Consider the following 19,368-nt stretch of genomic DNA (forward strand, 5'->3'; position numbering starts at 1 on the left):
GTAATGGTAATTCAAGTATTGATTACACCCTGATATCACTGTGCACTTTCAATAAAGTGAAAACTTACCGTCTGAAAAAAGTCCCGGACAGTGATCACAGTCAACAAAACATTAAGATAAAATTATCCTCTCCAAAATCTCAAAAATATCTAACTATGCAAGGCCAGACCTGCATCACCAACTATAGGAAACTTGTATGGAAACCCCATATCGCTCAGGAGACCATGGCAAAGGCGAAAATTCTAGTTGAAGAATGCTTTAAGGAAACAAAAATGAGAACAGTTAACAGACCAATGGGAAAAATTTACAGAGAAGGTAGTGAGTTGTAATGAACAAACGTCATGTGTAGAAAGATAAAAAAACGGTCCAGAGTGAAACAAGCGAATCCAACATCTACCTCCCATATACTGTGAGGAAACTAAGGTGTACACGAAATAGATTAAGGAAACAGTTAATTAAGTTTTCGTTTAATGATGAATTATGGGTATTATTAAAAAACACAAATTACAATCTGAGGAAAGTATTATGGAATGAAAAGAACAAAGTCAGGCAAGATCTGTGGACAAAAATCTTAAATGCAAGTTCTTTAACTAACTCATGGGAGTTCTGGAAATTGATTAACAGTCTAGCAAGACCAAATAAACAGGCTGTAGGGTCTGTTCTAACCAAAGAAGAATGGGTGACATTTCTTTTAAAACATCTAAATTTAGAAACCTCAGTAAATAACCAACGCACGAATAGGGAAGAGAGGATAAAAGATGATCTGGAAAGTGATTGTGAAATTCACATAACCAACTTACATGTGGCCAAATTGATTAAGAAACAGAAGGAAGGGGCCCCTGGTCCCAACGGCATCCCATTTGCGTTATACAAGGAAGCACCAGAATTTTGGTCTAATTACTTGACCAATGTCTTTTGTGAGGTGGTTCGGAGTGGATTGATTCCAAAAACATGGAAAGGTTCATTAATAAAACTAATCTATAAGAAAGGAAATTGGTAAATGCCGGAAAACTACCGGCTAATTACCTTGCAAGACACAGATGCAAAATTGTTTGCCGGGATTTTATTGGTGCTTTTAACAGATTGGGCATAGGAGAATCAGGTATTGCCCCCGACCTTAACAGGCTTTATTAACATCGCCAAATATACTAACATTATCGGTATTAATTGAAAAGGCAATATTTGAAAAGCAAACCTTATATCTTTGTTTTGTAGATTTTCAATCTGCTTTTGATTGTGTTGACAGAGTTCTTTTGTGGGCTAAATTAAAAATCAAGGAATTCCGGATAGTTTGCTAAAAATGATCAGGCTTCTACACTCTGAAACCTGGGTTAGGATTAGGATTGGTGATGGAAGCATACTAACTAATGAAATTCCTACAAAAAGTGGCCTTAAACAAGGGTGCGTTTTGGCCCCCTTACTTTTTAACTTATTTTTAGCTGATCTTTCTATTACGTTGAACGAAATCAATGCACACCCTCCAAGGTTAGCATACAAACAGATATCCAACTTGTTGTATGCTGATGACGTCATACTCTTAAGTCATACCAAAATTGGAATGCAACGATTAACTTATGGTATTTTTAAGTATTCAAAAGCAAACAGATTGGTAATAAAAAAAGCAATGGTCATTACAAAAAATGTGCTACTTATATTTAAACACAGATGATTTTTGGAAGACAAATAATTGGAGCAAGTTGTTGTTTACAAATACCTTGGTGTTATTTGAAATGATAATGGAAACTTCCTGCCACATAAACAGGACATTACAAGGAAAGCAAATACCCTTGTTGCGGGATTTAAAACCATTAAGAAAACCATAGGAGACCTGTCTTATCATCCTCTCCTAAAAATAATTGCTGCAAAACTTCTCCCTACCTTAACATACGGTAGTGAGGTAATGAATGGAAAAGATGCTGAGATCATTACCATTGCTGTCGCTAAAGTATACAGAATTTTATTTTCTCAGTCAAAGAATGCCTCACAAGCACAGGTCCGGCTGGAATTTGGGCTAAATAATCATATATATGCATCTACTGAAAACTTGGAACAGATTAAAAATTGATCAGGATAATCAAATGTCTCGCTTACTGTGACAAGAAGTAAAACATAACAGAAATTTGTATGTTTGCCTCTATTTAAATAAATCGATAGACGAATTTGATATAACAACAATTTGGAATACCATTATTACACAAGAAAGCTTCAAAAAAACTATAAACAAGCTTACCAACCACCTTTCCTTGATAAAGGATAAAGATATATTAGTCAAAAGAAATCACGCATGGTCAATCGTAAACAGGTTCAAGAAAAATAAGGTATAAAAATATTTAGAAACATCCTAGACTAAGAAAAATAAACTGATTTTTATCAAAGCTAGATTCGGTTGTTTGCCAGGCCTATGTCACTGATTACCATGGAAGAGATTAGAAGTAGAAAACCTGTGGGCTGTAAATTAGGGCAAGAAAATATTATCCATTTACTGTGCCTCTACCTGAATCTTGACAATGAAAGAAAAACTACTCTTAAGAGACTGTTTAACACACGTCGTGTAAGGACATGCAGGCAAGCACTGATCGCATGTTTAAATCCTGAAGACTTACCGATGAACACAGCTTTTGTGAAATTTTTACGAGCTGTGGTAATCAAATTGCAGGCTTTTATCCGAGTGATTTATGGATTGAGCCATTATGTGTAAGACATAAGAGAAACATGCTATATCATCAATGGTTTTATAACTTAGTGTTGGAAGTAGAGATGTACTGAAGACACAGGACACAGCCGAGGCAAGTACAACTCGTTTATTGGTCATCCACTCTCCTCACTAAAGAGCACCTCAACATTCTACAGTAAGCTTCACAGTGGGAGGACCCAACACGGGTCAGGGGGAAGGGGTGTATGGAATCTACCAACTAGATTCTAACACATCTCCCTTCCTTATATTGAGTGCCCACCAAGCATGCCCTGAAGGTACAGGTTCACAACACAACTGGTAGGCTCCCCTAGGGAGATAACAGTAACTACCTGTAGAAAAAGAATAAGGTTATGGCAGTACTTTCACAATGTTGTCACAACTCCACCATTGACCATTTTCAAACTGAACAACATTTTTTAACACTTTAACAATCTGGCTGGGAGAATGGAACTTGCTGACATCAGTTCCCAATTTAGTGTTCCTTCTGGCTTGCGCCATGTCCCCCACTTCCCACCTTTGTAGCTTCACACCATATATCTTGTCATACCATTGTTTGTATTCGGTTTGATGTTTTTTAACCTTTACTCCTGCTTCCTCCCTGTCCACATTCCTGACTTCTCCCCCGCTTAACCAACATGGGTTAAACTTGGTACTAGGCTCCCTCCCGCGCAAGGACACGAAAGGAGAGTCCCCAGTTATTCTATTGGGCGATGTGTGGTAGGCCCACAAACATTTCCTCAAACCATCCTCAACATCCTGTCCGTTTATGGTGGTCAGCTGGACGTTCTCTTTGATAAGCCTATTTGCCCTCTCCACCATACCATTGGCTTTTGGGCAATAAAGCGCTGTGGTCTCATGTCTGATGCCAGACATTTCCAGAAAATTCTGCATTTCTTCGGAGGTGAATTGTACCCCATTGTCAGCAACTAATGTGGAGGGGATGCCCTCTTCACAAAACACTTCCTTAAGGAATTGGATCACTGCTCTGGTGTTGATGTTATGCACAAATTTTTGCTTCACCCAGTTAGAGGTATAATCTATCGAAACTAACATGAAGCTCTTTTGCACCCCCAGGTTTTGCATGGGTCCGATGATGTCTAAGGCTAGTTTATTCCATGGCTTTGTAGGAACCTCCACTGGTGACAAAGGTGACTTGTGTACTACTTTAACCTTGTCGCTTTTAGCACATGCTTCACACTCTTTTACAGTTTCTTCCGTCATGTTGTCCATCTTAGGAAACCAAAAGTTCGTTCTTATTCTTCCTTTTGTAGCGCTTCGCCCAAGGTGACCTTCGTGCGCCAGGTCTATCACTCTCTTCCGTAGTCTCTTAGGTGGAATCACTCTGTTATTACGGTAGACCTTTCCTTCGATGACACTCAATTCATTCCGTACCTCCCAGAACCCTTCCAGTTCTGCTTCAACATCTCTCTTGTTTTTAGGCCAACCTTTCTTTATCTGCTCCACTAGTACCTTAAGTTCGCTGTCTTCTTTCATACTTTCTTCCCACTCTTTCTCTGTGATGGCAGGGAAATCCATCATCATTATGGGGCTGTCCAGTGCTTCCTCAGGTTCCCCCTCCTCCGGTAGCGGTGACCTCGACAGGAAATCAGCGATAACATTTTCCTTGCCTGGCACATGCTCAATTTTGAAGTTGTAGTGTTCTAATCCTAAGATCCACCTGCTAATGCGTGGGGTGCAGTTCTCTAAACCTTTCACGGAGAACACATACATGAGGGGCTTATGATCTGTCCGTATCGTGAACCTCACACCCCATAGAAAAAACTTAAAGTGCCTGACCGCCCAAAAACACGCCAGGGCTTCTCTTTCTATCACAGAGTAGTTCTTCTCTGGTGGGGAAAGGCTCCTGGACGCATAGGCAATCACTTTTTCTTCACTTCCATCCTTCTGGACTAAGGTAGCCCCCAATCCGTAGTTCAATGCATCTGTTGCTAGGATGGTTCTCTTGGTTGGATCGAACGTACCTAGTGCAGGTGAGTAGATTAGGTCTTCCTTCAATGTGTTGGCAACAGCTTCCTGCTCCTCACTCCACACAAATTCTTTGTCCTTTTTCAACATTTCCCTCATGGGCTCACACTTAGTCGCAAAATTTTCCACGTACTTTGACATGTACTCCATGAGTCCCAAAAAAGATTTGAGTTCTTCTTTGTTGCGCGGACTAGGCGCCTCCTTCACTGCGTGGATCAGACTACCATTCGGTCTGAACCCCTGTTCTGTGATAGAATGGCCCAGGTACTCAACTTGCTTCACCTTAATTCTGCACTTTTCTTTTTTTACAGTTAGGCCTGCATTCATGAGTTTTTTGAAAACTTGCCTTAGTACCATGTCGTGTTCTTCTGAGTCTTTATCGTACACTAAAATGTCATCTTGGAAGCACATAGTGTGCTCCACTCCCTCGAGGATCTTCTGCATGACTCTTTGGAAAATGGCCGCCGCAGACGCAAGGCCAAACGGCATTCTTTTGAACATAAAGGCTCCAAATGGCGTAATAAACGCTGTGAGGGGCCTTGAGTCTGGATGCAATTCGATCTGGTGGTACGCCATGGATAGATCTACTACACTAAAATATTTTGCATGACCCATCGTGCTTAGCATTTCGTTTATGACTGGCAAAGGGTGTCTCTCCACCCAGATGCAGTCATTTAAGCTGCGCAAATCCACACAGAGGCGGATGCCATCACCACTGGATTTGGCTGCGAGAACAATTGGGGCCAACCACTCAGAGCATTCAACCGGTTGGATAATGTCCAAGTCGCACAACTTGCGCAGTTCATTTTCTAGGGGCTCCCTCAGTTTGAGGGGCACTGTGCGCAACCCGTGTACTACTGGTTTGGCATTTTTTTTAGCTTGATCCTATGTTGGAAATTATGCAGGCACCCTAATTCCTCTTTGAACAGTTGGTTGAATTCCTCGCAGATCTTATTACTCCCCAGGAACTTTTCAGTAAGCAACACCTGCTCTGCACTATTGGGGTCCAGAATAATCCCCAACTCCTTTTGATGAATCCATCCCAAAAGGTTTGAACCAGACTTGACCACATATATAGTTCCATGTGTTTTCCTATCTTTAAATTGTAGCTGCACCTCCTTCATCCCCAGCAGGGGTATACTGCCCCTATTGTATCCTGCAGGTGAGATATCAGGGTCCTTTAGATCGCTAACCTTATTTTGCCCCATGGACACATAGTCATCTTTATTTATCAAGGTGAACGGTGAACAAGAATCAGCAAACATTTCAATGCGTTCATCATCAATTAATACTTCACATTTGGGATATATGGAATTAACAGTGTCATCAAAATCTTTCACTTGCAAAATGAGCTTTTCAAACTTTTGTTCAATGCATTTCACTTCCCTATTAGCACCTCTCTCAGTACCTCTTTCATTCTCCCTAGGATGTAATTCACCATCGCGGCACACCCTGGCAAAATGCCCCCTTCTATTACATTTCTTGCAGGTGACATATCTGGCAGGGCATTGGAAGAAAGTGGCAAAATGGTTGTTACTACCACACCGGTAACACTTCGGGCCTTTCTCTCTGTGCTCTACCTTGGTACTGGCATTTTCCCTGAACTTCATCTTGTATACCTCAACTCTCTCCTCTGCATCATTTATGGTGGCTACTATCTCTCCCTCAGGTTTCATTTCCTTAACACATCTTGCTGTATGTTCTACTGACTTCGCTATCTCTACCGCTTCCTTTAGCCCTGGATTCTTGGCTAACAGTTTCTCCTGGATGCGTGGATTATTAGTACACCTTACCAATTGATCTCTTATTAAGGAGTCAGTGATATCCCCAAATTCACAAAGCTGAGTCAATCCCCACAATACTGCAATATAATTTTGTACAGACTCCTGTTTCCCCTGACATCTTTTAAAGAACTTATGACGCTCCAGGACCACATTTACTCTGTCCCCAAAATGTTTCTCTAATTTTTCCATGGTCTGCACAACCACATCCACCTCCCCCACTGCATTCTCATCACGCTCAGGTACAGGTAGGTTCTCATATACTTTACGCCCTTGCACACCCAAATTGTGTAACAGGATATGCTGTTTCCTTGTGGAATTAAACCTCTGTCCCCCAATCGCTATAAGATAGGACTCAAAAAGCTTCACCCATTCTTTCCAGGTTATCTCAGGTTCCCCTATTTCATTTAGGAAGGGCGGGGGTTGGTTCATGATTGCTGCTGCCATAGTGGACTGCGAAGAATAGATAAAAACCAAATTCTTGCCACAACAAGGGAAAAGGCGGAACAGAACAGTCAAGAGAAATGTTATGTATTCCCTTCTTTAAATGTAATCAACACTTGGCAGAGACCACACTGCGCAGTGGGTAATTAGAGTTAAGCTGGTGAACTGAAAACAAATTGACTCTCAATGGGCAGAGCGGGAAAAACTCAGTCAGAAAAGACGCAGGCAGTGTAGTTCTCACAAAGATCCTATTCCTCAGGTGACCACTGTAGAATATTGCAGGTTAAATTTGGCACATACAAAAGTTACCTCCGTTAGCACGAGTAGAAAAGTCACACAATTGTGGGCGTCCAAACCATTTCGACTCTTGGAAACCCAGCCCCTCGTCGAGGGTGTACCGGAATAGCACACACACGGACATTACCTCAGCAAACACGACCTGGCAGGAAAACGCCGCTCGGGCTCCGAAGACTAGAACCCTCTGACAGGAAAGGTGGGTAGTAAGCTCTGAGGCGTCGCTGACAAGAGACACTGCTCACGATGTCTTCCGCTTCCACACCAAGGCACAGGCGCTGGACAAAAACCCTGTTTGGCCCCGGATGCACTCTGTCACGGTGACTCACTCAGGGTAGACGGGATGGTGCTACTGAGGCGTCGCTGGGCTAAGACACTGCTCGCCGATACGGAATCCTCACACAGCGTCTTCCACACCACGCTGAAAAGGTGAAAGCTTACATGACGCCGCAATCATCCAAACACGCTCACTGAGCAGGCATTTTTCCTCGCAAGCTCGCAGTACAGGCTTCGAAGAGCTTGAAGGGGTGGGAACACCTTTGCAAGGATCGCCTCCTGGAAACTGAAACGTCACAGGGGACCTATCTGCCAACACTGACACTGCTCACACAGCCTTCCGCAACCGCAGGTACGCCTTAGGTCAAGGGATATCAGGGCGTTAGCGTGGACATCACACACGCTCCTCCGAAACGGCCCAGAGGGGGCCCCCCCTCAAGTCCTCCTCTTGCTAAAATTTCTTAGCAACCACAGGGAAAGTCCATTCCATTCACTGCTTCTTCACGATCCCTCACAGGGAAGAGCCATTTCCTCGCTATCCACAAGCCTACTTAAAATACCTTTTCCTCTTCTGTGTGGAGAGAGCACGCAAAGGGGAGATGACCACCACTGTCCCCTGCACAGTTCCGTCGCCAGTGTTGGAAGTAGAGATGTACTGAAGACACAGGACACAGCCGAGGCAAGTACAACTCGTTTATTGGTCATCCACTCTCCTCACTAAAGAGCACCTCAACATTCTACAGTAAGCTTCACAGTGGGAGGACCCAACACTGGTCAGGGGGAAGGGGTGTATGGAATGTACCAACTAGGTTCTAACACTTAGTATGTATGATATATAATCAAGTCTTTGGGTACAAATTGGAATGATAAATTGTTTTATAATTTTAATACTTTTGCTTGACATTTTAGCTATTTTTGTAAGATTTTAATTAATCAAACAAAATAAAAATAAGCTTGAAACTGTCTGGGGCTTTACAGTCATCGGAGCGTGAGAAGTTATATTATGTTATGTTACTAATTTCTTGTAAAGCGCACGTTCACCGAGAGGTTTCATGGTGCTAGCTCTAGCGTGTGCTGGGACCGTTGAAGGAGTTACACGTGGGCCTGTGTAAACAGGCATGTTTTGAGCATTTTCCCAAAGCTCAGGAGGTTGTAACAGGATCGGATCTCTAACGGAAGGGAGTTCCAGAGTCTAGGGGCTAAAATCGCAAACCTGCGGCCACCCTGATGTTGTAGCTTAAAAGACGGGGTGGCCAGAAGTTGGAGGTGGGCGGAGCGAAGGTTACGAGAAGGGGTGTACCTAGGTAGGAGGCATTTGATAAATGTGGGGCTCCGGCCATGAAGAGACTTGAAGATGATGCAGGCCGTCGAATGCTGTGCGTTGGGGGATGGGGAGCCAGTGGAGTTTATTCAGCAGGGGTCTGGCAGATTGCCATCTGTGTTGCTGATGGATCATCTGCCCTCCTGGTTCTGGACTAGTTGGAGGCATTTACTAAGGTAGAGTGTTAGGCGCAGGTATATAGAGTTAGCAAAATCCAGGTGTGATAGTACCAAGGCTCTCACAACCTGAATCAGAGCCGAGTGGCTGAATATTCGACTGATCTTTCTAATCCTGCGTAGCTGGAAGAAGCTGGTGGAGACCACTGTGCCTACTTGGGTTTTTAGAGATAGGTCATTGTTAATGATCACCCCAAGACATTTGATAGAGGTGGATGGGATGGGGGGAGAGCCAAGTTGTGCTGGCCAATAATGTGGGCCCCATAGGGGTTGACTTTTCCCGTACAAGACTAGCTCGGTCTTGCCAGGATTCAGTTTTAGATGGTTTCGGTCCAGGTCAGAGGTCTCAGGTCAGAGACAGAGTCTGCCTTAGATGAGAGCGCAGGCTTCGCCGTCACAATAATGAAGTGTGAGTGCAATAGTGAGTCAGGGGTTGAATTAACAAGAGAGGATGCAGCTGAGAGTGGGACCCTGTGTGTAGACTCAGCTTTAGAGACAGTCTAGGGTACTGGACCTCATAGTGGGGCCCCGGAGTCAGAATGTGAGAGCTCAGAGTGGGACCCTAGGGTCAGAGTATGAAAGTTCAGAGTGGGGCCCTAGGGTCACAGTGTGAGAGCTCAGAGTGGGGCCCTAGGGTCAGAGTGTGAAAGTTCAGAGTGGGGCCCTAGGGTCACAGTGTGAGAGCTCAGAGTGGGGCCCTAGGGTCAGAGTGTGAGGGCTCAGAGTGGGGCCCTATGGTCAGAGTGTGAGAGCTCAGAGTGGAGCCCTAGGGTCAGTGTGAGAGCTCACAGTGGTGCCCTAGGGTCAAAGCTCAGACCGGGCCCTAGGGTCAGAGTGTGAGAGCTCAGAGTGGGGCCCTCAGGTCAGAGTGTGAGAGCTGAGTGGGGCCCTAGGGTCAGAGTGTGAGAGCTCAGAGCGGGCCCAGGGTCAGAGTGTGAGAGCTCAGAGTGGGTCCCTTGGGTAAGAGTGTGAGAGCTCAGAGTGGGGCCCTAGGGTCAGAGTGTGAGAGCTGAGTGGGGCCCTAGGGTCATAGCTCATAGTGGGGTCCTAGGGTCAGAGCTTAGAGTGGGGTGCTAGGGTCAGAGTGTGGGAGCTCAGAGAGGGGCCCTAGGGTCAGAGTATGAGAGCTCAGAGTGGGGCCCTAGGGTCAGAGCTCAGAGTGGGGCCCCAGGGTCAGAGTGTGAGGGCTCAGAGTGGGGCCCTATGGTCAGAGTGTGAGAGCTCAGAGTGGAGCCCTAGGGTCCGAGTGTGAGAGCTCAAAGTGGAGCCCTCCGGTCAGAGTGTGAGAGCTCAGAGTGGGGCCCTCGGGTCAGAGTGTCAGAGCTCAGAGTGGGGCCCTAGGGTCAGAGTGTTAGAGCTCAGAGTGGTGCCCTAGGGTCAGAGTGTCAGAGCTCAGAGTGGGGCCATAGGGTCAGAGTGTTAGAGCTCAGAGTGGTGCCCTAGGGTCAGAGTGTCAGAGCTCAGAGTGGGGCCCTAGGGTCAGAGTGTTAGAGCTCAGAGTGGTGCCCTAGGGTCAGAGTGTCAGAGCTCAGAGTGGGGCCCTAGGTTCAGAGTGTGAGAGCTCAGAGTGGGGCCCTAGGGTCAGAGTGTGGGAGCTCAGAGTGGAGCCCTTGGGTCACAGTGTGAGAACTCAGAGCGGGCCCTTGGGTCATAGTGTGAGAGCTCAGAGTGGGGCCCTAGGGTCAGAGTGTCAGAGCTCAGAGTGGAGCCCTAGGGTCAGTGTGAGAGCTCAGAGTGGGGCCCTCCGGTCAGAGTGTGAGAGCTCAGAGTGGGGCCCTCGGATCAGAGTGTCAGAGCTCAGAGTGGGGCCATAGGGTCAGAGTGTTAGAGCTCAGAGTGGGGCCCTAGGGTCAGAGTGTGAGAGCTCAGAGTGGGGCCATAGGGTCAGAGTGTTAGAGCTCAGAGTGGGGCCCTAGGGTCAGAGTCTGAGAGCTCAGAGCGGCGCCCTAGCATTAGAATGTGAGTGTTCAGAGTGGGGCCCTAGGGTCAGAGTGTGAGAGCTCAGAGTGGAGCCCTAGGGTCAGAGTGTGAGAGCTCAGAGTGGGGCCCTCGGGTCAGAGTGTTAGAGCTCAGAGTGGGGCCCTAGGGTCAGAGTGTGAGAGCTCAGAGTGGGGCCCTAGGGTCAGAGTGTGAGAGCTCAGAGTGGGGCCATAGGGTCAGAGTGTGAAAGTTCAGAGTGGGGCCCTAGGGTCACAGTGTGAGAGCTCAGAGTGGGGCCCTAGGGTCAGAGTGTGAGGGCTCAGAGTGGGGCCCTATGGTCAGAGTGTGAGAGCTCAGAGTGGAGCCCTAGGGTCAGCGTGAGCACTCACAGTGGTGCCCTAGGGTCAAAGCTCAGACCGGGCCCTAGGGTCAGAGTGTGAGAGCTCAGAGTGGGGCCCTCGGGTCAGAGTGTGAGAGCTGAGTGGGGCCCTAGGGTCAGAGTGTGAGAGCTCAGAGCGGGCCCAGGGTCAGAGTGTGAGAGCTCAGAGTGGGGCCCTAGGGGCAGAGTGTGAGAGCTGAGTGGGGCCCTAGGGTCATAGCTCATAGTGGGGTCCTAGGGTCAGAGCTTAGAGTGGGGTGCTAGGGTCAGAGTGTGGGAGCTCAGAGAGGGGCCCTAGGGTCAGAGTATGAGAGCTCAGAGTGGGGCCCTAGGGTCAGAGCTCAGAGTGGGGCCCCAGGTTCAGAGTGTGAGGGCTCAGAGTGGGGCCCTATGGTCAGAGTGTGAGAGCTCAGAGTGGAGCCCTAGGGTCCGAGTGTGAGAGCTCAAAGTGGAGCGCTCCGGTCAGAGTGTGAGAGCTCAGAGTGGGGCCCTCGGGTCAGAGTGTGAGAGCTCAGAGTGGGGCCATAGGGTCAGAGTGTGAAAGTTCAGAGTGGGGCCCTAGGGTCACAGTGTGAGAGCTCAGAGTGGGGCCCTAGGGTCAGAGTGTGAGGGCTCAGAGTGGGGCCCTATGGTCAGAGTGTGAGAGCTCAGAGTGGAGCCCTAGGGTCAGCGTGAGCACTCACAGTGGTGCCCTAGGGTCAAAGCTCAGACCGGGCCCTAGGGTCAGAGTGTGAGAGCTCAGAGTGGGGCCCTCGGGTCAGAGTGTGAGAGCTGAGTGGGGCCCTAGGGTCAGAGTGTGAGAGCTCAGAGCGGGCCCAGGGTCAGAGTGTGAGAGCTCAGAGTGGGGCCCTAGGGGCAGAGTGTGAGAGCTGAGTGGGGCCCTAGGGTCATAGCTCATAGTGGGGTCCTAGGGTCAGAGCTTAGAGTGGGGTGCTAGGGTCAGAGTGTGGGAGCTCAGAGAGGGGCCCTAGGGTCAGAGTATGAGAGCTCAGAGTGGGGCCCTAGGGTCAGAGCTCAGAGTGGGGCCCCAGGTTCAGAGTGTGAGGGCTCAGAGTGGGGCCCTATGGTCAGAGTGTGAGAGCTCAGAGTGGAGCCCTAGGGTCCGAGTGTGAGAGCTCAAAGTGGAGCCCTCCGGTCAGAGTGTGAGAGCTCAGAGTGGGGCCCTCGGGTCAGAGTGTCAGAGCTCAGAGTGGGGCCCTAGGGTCAGAGTGTTAGAGCTCAGAGTGGTGCCCTAGGGTCAGAGTGTCAGAGCTCAGAGTGGGGCCCTAGGGTCAGAGTGTTAGAGCTCAGAGTGGTGCCCTAGGGTCAGAGTGTCAGAGCTCAGAGTGGGGCCCTAGGTTCAGAGTGTGAGAGCTCAGAGTGGGGCCCTAGGGTCAGAGTGTGGGAGCTCAGAGTGGAACCCTTGGGTCACAGTGTGAGAACTCAGAGCGGGCCCTTGGGTCATAGTGTGAGAGCTCAGAGTGGGGCCCTAGGGTCAGAGTGTCAGAGCTCAGAGTGGAGCCCTAGGGTCAGTGTGAGAGCTCAGAGTGGGGCCCTCCGGTCAGAGTGTGAGAGCTCAGAGTGGGGCCCTCGGATCAGAGTGTCAGAGCTCAGAGTGGGGCCATAGGGTCAGAGTGTTAGAGCTCAGAGTGGGGCCCTAGGGTCAGAGTGTGAGAGCTCAGAGTGGGGCCATAGGGTCAGAGTGTTAGAGCTCAGAGTGGGGCCCTAGGGTCAGAGTCTGAGAGCTCAGAGCGGCGCCCTAGCATTAGAATGTGAGTGTTCAGAGTGGAGCCCTAGGGTCAGAGTGTGAGAGCTCAGAGTGGGGCCCTCGGGTCAGAGTGTTAGAGCTCAGAGTGGGGCCCTAGGGTCAGAGTGTGAGAGCTCAGAGTGGGGCCCTAGGGTCAGAGTGTGAGAGCTCAGAGTGGGGCCATAGGGTCAGAGTGTGAGAGCTCACAGTGGGGCCCTAGAGTCAGAGTGTGAGAGCTCAGAATGAGGCCATAGGGTCAGAGTGTGAGAGCTCAGAGTGGGGCACTAGGGTCAGAGTGTGAGAGCTCAGAGTGGGGCCCTTTTAGACCTGGTCTCGTGGCGTGGGCCTCCCTGACCCGTAGCGTCCCAACCCTGACCCTTGTACCACACTAGACCCCTGATTATCACGGCCTACCCGACCCACTCCCTCCATGACCCCACAGATAGGACAAGACTTCCCCGTCACCAGCCTCTATCCTCCCGGTACCGGACGCCCCCACGCCCCATCACACCCGTAGGCCTCCGGTAACCATTTCCCTGTACCTAAAGTGGTTGACCCCGGCCCCAGCAAGACCTAGTCCCTAGACGCGCCATGTCCGGCTGGGGGGTAGAGAGTTTCCCTTGAGCAAGATAGGGAGGAGCAGTTTCGCTCACACCTCTGATCTCCTCTCGGGAGATGGGCTTCGATCGCCCCTTCGGCCTCCCTGGGGGTTGGCTCCATGCATGCTTGGTGTCTGGGATCCCTCCAGACCCAACTTGAAAGGATCAAAGGGGCGAATGGCAGGAAACCCCGACAAGCGGCCCCCAGGCGCTAAGACCCCTGCCTGCGAGGACTCCGGACTTCAAAGGAGAACAGACCTATAACAAGGGGTGCTCTGGAACGATCAGGCAGTTGAATCCTGGAAGAAGAGAGCCCTGCTGACGTGGTCGCGGCTCAACGGAACATCGAAGAAGATACGCTACCTGAACTCTTGAATTTTGGCGAGCCCTGCTGACATCGTCGCGGGTCAAGCTTGGCAGAGACAGACTTCTGCCTTAACCATCAGAGCCCTGCTGACGTGGTCGCGTCTCCCTTGAACTCTGAGAACACCTGAGCCCTGCTGATTGGATCGCGGCTCCACGAAGATCGTAAGACCTCCTGTTCATTCCTGCTCGAGCTCTGCAGACTTGGTCGCGGCTCGGAGACTATTCTGGTCTGGCTGGACCCAAGATCTTATTGTGTCCCCCGGCTCGAGGATTGAGAGCTGTGCGCCGGATACGCTGTTGACCTTCTCCCTGAACAATTGAGACTGTCCCGCTACCCCTATCCTTACCGAGACTCTATGAACCCTTGTTCTGCTTGTACATACGTTACCTGAGGATCATTAAGATCCGGATATTCTGATCGATAAAAGAACTGTTCCTTAGAACCTACTGTGTGGTGTCCCTTTTTCGAGTGGTGCGGGCTCAGTGCTTGCGATCCTAGAGACGAGACTCTTCCCCTGAAGGGTCTCCCGCCAGTGCTCGGCAGTGTTCCTAGGAGATGTGAGTCTCAGGGTGGTCAGGAGCATATTCTGTGCCCCCCTGGTATCGCCCCTTCTAACAGGTCCTTGGGTCAGAGTATGAGAGCTCAGAGTGGGGCCCTTGGGTCAGAGTGTGAGAGCTCAGAGTGGGGCCCTAGGGTCAGAGTGTGAGAGCTGAGAGCGGGCCCTAGGGTCCGAGTGTGAGTCTACAGACCCCAGGGACCACGCACGCAATTCAGCGAAGACTTCACAGACTTCATCAGCCCACACGCCCTCCCCTCTGCCGACTACATCCTCCTAGGGGACCTCAACTTCCACCTGGAGAACAACAAGGACAGCAACACCACCTACCTGCTGGGCAACCTCGCCAACCTCGGACTCAAGCAACTGGTGAACAACCCCACCCACTATGCCGGCCACACGCATGCGCTGTCTGGCGAGACATTTATTAGCTGCTTTTAAAAGTGCTATCTTGCCGGCTACCAGCTTGCTATTACGAGCACAAGAGCGTGCGCGACGTGCACAGCTGGCATTTGGCTTCTTTGATTGCGCGTGTGAATGCTTTCCTCTACTTCCTCCCATCTCCCACTCCCTTCTCGTCAGCTTCATGCTAATCACGTCACCCGCGCTTTACTTTTAACATTAAAAGTCAAGCGCAGGTGCCGTGATTATAGCAAAAGTAAAGAAATAGAAAAAAACACCTATTTCTTTACTTTTGCTACAATTGCAGCACCGGCGCTTCACTTTTAACGTTAAAAGTAAAGCGCGGGTGCCGCTATTATAGCAAAAGTAAATAAATAGAAAAAAACCTCTATTTCTTTACTTCTGCTATAATCGCGGTCACCCTTCCCCTGCGAGGGCTGTTTCCCGACACGCCTCCCGGTGCAACCACGAAGGTGACGGCATCTGCTTCATGGGTGATCGAATGCAACTGATTGCGGATAACACCAAATCTCCCACGAGACCTACAGTAGGCATTCCAAATGACGCCACGGTTGAATTTTCTTTCTCCTACACCCACCCTGTCCCTGTATGCCACAGTAATGGACTTTGCATTATTTAGGTTGTGTAGCAAGGTGAAACTTTAACATAAGCATTTATTTCTACAAGCTATATGTGTTGTTTATATTGTAAATTACCAAATTCGACAGTAATATGATTTTACAGTATTTCTCCTGTTACGGCAAGTTTATCTGTTGAACATCATCATCAAAAATAACAAAACTAATTATTACCATAGCTTACTGAATGAGTGATGTAATCAAAGAATACCAGACGGTGTTACTTTTTTGAAAATCCGCTCCTTGCTTCCAGGTCATGGGCCCTAAAGAAGTAAATAGGTGCCATAATAAATGAGACAGCACCATTGCTCATCTATACGGACTGTCAGATGTGCACATTTTAAACTTATTTTAATCCCCTCTAATGTACGGCTGCTGAGCTTCCCTAGCTACTTAGTGAATTACAGAGCACAAGCAAATCAGTTGCTCCAGGTTGTTTTCCACTTGCTCGATTATTGTTCATCTAATGGGTTCGATTTACATTTGGTAGAAGACCCAAATTTGTTTTATGTTGTGGATATTAAAGTGTAAGATTACTTGATGACTTTTAAAGGTGTTTGTTTTTGAATGTATTTGCTTTTTTAATTGTGGAAAAGTGGATTCTTTTATGCAGACACCGACTAATATTTTTCAGTTAGAAATGGAGGGTGTGTGCCAGTGCAGTGTGCTCGGGAGGGTGTGTGCCAGTGCTGTGTGCTCCGGAGGGTGTGTGCCAGTGCTGTGTACTTGGGAGGGTGTGTGCCTGTGCTTTTTACTCTGGAGGGTGTGTGCCAGTGCTGTGTACTTGGGAGGGTGTGTGCCAGAGCTGTGTACTCTGGAGGGTGTGTGCCAGTGCTGTGTAGTCCCAAGGGTGTGTACCAGGGCTGTGTGCTCCGGTGGGTGTGTACTGTTGTGTACTTCGGAGCATGTGTGCCAGTGCTGTGTACTTGGGAGGATGCTGTGTACTTGGGAGGGTGTTTGCCAGTGCTGTGTACTCGGCAGGGTGTGTGCCAGTGCTGTGTACTCGGGAGGGTGCTGTGTACTCCAGTGGGTGTGTGCCACTGTTGTGTACTCCGGAAGTTGTGTGCCAGTGCTGTATACTCTGGAGGATGCTATGTGCTCCGGAGGGTGTGTGCCAGTGCTGTGTACTCGGGAGGGTGCTGTGTACTCCGGAGGGTGTGTGCCAGTGCTGTGTACTCGGGAGGGTGTTTGCCAGTGCTGTGTACTCGGAGGGTGTGTGCCAGTGCTGTGTACTTTGGAGGGTGCTGTGTACTCCGGAGGGTGTGTGCCACTGTTGTGTACTCTGGAGGGTGTGTGCCAGTGCTGTGTACTCAGGAGGGTTCTGTGTGCTCCGGAGGGTGTGTGCCAGTGTTGTGTGCTCGGGAGCATGTGTGCCAGTGCTGTGTACTCAGGAGGGTGTGTGCCAGTGCTATGTACTCTGGAGGGTGCGTACCAGTGCTGTGCTCTCCGGATGGTGTGTACCAGTGTTGTGTTTTCCGGAGGGTGTGTGCCAGTGCTGTGTGCTCCGGAAGGTGTGTACCAGTGCTGTGTGGTCCGGAGGGTGTGTGCCAGTGCCATGTGCTCCGGAGGGTGTGTGCCAGTGCTGTGTGCTCGGAGGGTGTGTGCCAGTGCTGTGTACTCTGGAGGGTGTGTGCCAGTGCTGTGTACTCAGGAGGGTGTGCACCAGTGCTATGCTCTCCGGATGGTGTGTGCCAGTGTTGTGTTTTCCAGAGGGTGTGTGCCAGTGCTGTGTGCTCCGGAGGGTGTGTGCTAGTACTCTGTGCTCCGGAGGGTGTGTGCCAGTGCTGTGTGCTCCGGAGGGTGTGTGCCAGTGCTGTGTGCTCCGGAGTGTGTGTGCCAGTGCTGTGTGCTCTGGAGGGTGTGTGCCAGTGCTGTGTGCTCCGGAGGGTGTGTGCTAGTACTCTGTGCTCCGGAGGGTGTGTGCCAGTGCTGTGTGCTCCGGAGGGTGTGTGCCAGTGCTGTGTGCTCCGGAGTGTGTGTGCCAGTGCTGTGTGCTCTGGAGGGTGTGTGCCAGTGCTGTGTACTCGGGAGGGTGTGTGCCAGTGCTGTGCTCTCCAGATGGTGTGTACAAGTATTGTGTTTTCCGGAGGGTGTGTGCCAGTGTTGTGTGCTCCGGAGGGTGTGTGCCAGTGCTGTGTGGATGGGAGGGTGTGTGCCAGTGCTGTGTGGATGGGAGGGGGTGTGCCAGTGCTGTGTGCACAGGAGGGTGTGTGCCAGTGCTGTGTGCTCCGGAGGATGTGTGCCAGTATTGTGTTTTCCAGAGGGTGTGTGCCAGTGCTGTGTGCTCTGGAGGGTGTGTGCCTAGTCAGAGCCGGTCGCTCCACCCGCTGCGTGGCTCCACCTGAGTGCACCGGTCCCCCCTGCTGCTGCCACCTGTTTGCCGTTGCCCCTAGGGCGTAGGTGCCTCTTGGTAGTCTTTTCTGCTTCTGTGCCCATTTTTGTTAATTTAGTTTGAATTGTCTGTCTGTTGTGCCCCTGTATTTTTTTCCGACTTGTGCTTCCCTGCCGCCTGTTCCCGCTGTTGTTCCCCCGCTCCCCGCTCCCTGCCGCTGCCCCCCGTGGCCCCACCCACCTTTTTTCCTTCTGTATCCTCACCCTCCTATTCGCCACCCCGCTCCCGCCTCCCAGCTGCTCCTCCCTCCCTCCTCCCCCTCTCGCCATTTATGGCGGAGTCCGCACGCACGCGCAGCGGGCTCGTCGAAGGCGCGATAAAGTCAAGCCCGTCCGCGCCTGGACCGCGCCCAGCGCCAGGACCCCTGGCCCGCGCCGACGCCAGACCACACGACGGACCTACGACGCCGCCACCCTCAACGCACTCAATGCCGGCCGAACCCCCGCCTGCTACCAAGCCACCTCGAAACGCACCCACGGACCCTTCTCCTGCCAAGCCTGCAAATTCACCTGCCTCCGGACCTGCTCCGCACCCACAAAACCGAACACCAGCAGCAACCACCTCAAGTGCATCCTGCTCAACACCTGCTCCGTCCACAGGCACGCTGTCGTACTCTGGAACCTACCCGACACACCCTCACCAGACGTCGCCTTCCTGACGGAAACCTGGATGAACCCCTCCTCAGCGCCCGACATCGCCATCCTGGACGGATACAAAATCACCCGGAGGGACCGCGTCAACCAGACTGGAGGAGGCATTGCCATCATACACAAGAACACCATCCGCATCACTACCAGCTCCGACGGCACCTTCACGCCGCCAAACACCTCCACTTTCAGATACACACCGTCCCCAAGACCACACTCAGAGGCACCCTCATCTACAGACCCCCGGGACCACGCACGCAATTCAGCGAAGACTTCACAGACTTCATCAGCCCACACGCCCTCCCCTCCGCTGACTACATCCTCCTAGGGGACCTCAACTTCCACCTGGAGAACAACAAGGACAGCAACACCACCTACCTGCTGGACAACCTCGCCAACCTCGGTCTCAAGCAACTGGTGAACACCCCCACCCACTACGCCGACCACACGCTTGACCCAGTCTTCTCCTCCAGCAAGCACATCTCCTTCAGCCACTCGACCGGACTACATTGGACTGACCACAACAACGTCCACTTCAGCTTCAGAAGAACCACGACCCACCACCACCCGCAACAGATCCCTCGCAGGAACTGGAACAAGATCACCGCCGACCAGCTCACTACCTACCTCAGCCAGAGCCCTCCCGCCAGCAGAACTGACCCCAACGAAGCAGCCAGTAACCTCACACAGTGGATCGCCAACAGCGCAGATGAACTCGCACCACTGAAGACCTCCCCCAGGAGACACGGCAGCAAGAAATCCTCTTGGT

The sequence above is a fragment of the Lissotriton vulgaris genome, chromosome 2_2 (assembly GCF_964263255.1).
Source record: "Lissotriton vulgaris chromosome 2_2, aLisVul1.2, whole genome shotgun sequence".
NCBI classification, from domain to species: Eukaryota; Metazoa; Chordata; class Amphibia; order Caudata; family Salamandridae; genus Lissotriton; species Lissotriton vulgaris.